The sequence below is a fragment of the Penaeus monodon genome, chromosome 21 (genome assembly GCF_015228065.2).
Source record: "Penaeus monodon isolate SGIC_2016 chromosome 21, NSTDA_Pmon_1, whole genome shotgun sequence".
NCBI classification, from domain to species: domain Eukaryota; kingdom Metazoa; phylum Arthropoda; class Malacostraca; order Decapoda; family Penaeidae; genus Penaeus; species Penaeus monodon.
The window spans coordinates 44,710,781-44,711,010 of NC_051406.1; the positions used below are offsets into that span (position 1 = coordinate 44,710,781).

The 230-nt window shown below is 28.7% G+C and overlaps 1 protein-coding gene across 2 annotated transcripts in view; it reads right to left on the reverse strand.

Moving 5' to 3' along the window:
* Window positions 1-230, reverse strand: part of LOC119586525 (neurotrophin 1-like) — a 28,112-nt gene that overhangs the window by 7,808 nt on the left and 20,074 nt on the right. The window lies entirely within an intron of this gene.

A 230-nucleotide genomic window follows, 5' to 3' on the forward strand; every position in this document is an offset into this window, starting at 1 on the left:
GAATAAGATAAGGTAATATATATAGAGAGAGAAGATATAGAGACGATATAGTAGATGTAATAGAATAGAAATATAGATGGAGATGGTGTAGAGTATATATAGATATATAAGAGATAGAGATGCGATATAGAGATAGGATGAGAGATATGATAATATAATAGATATGATATATAGATAATTTAGATAGATATATATAGATACCCGCTGCATCTAGATACCTAGATAGCCCC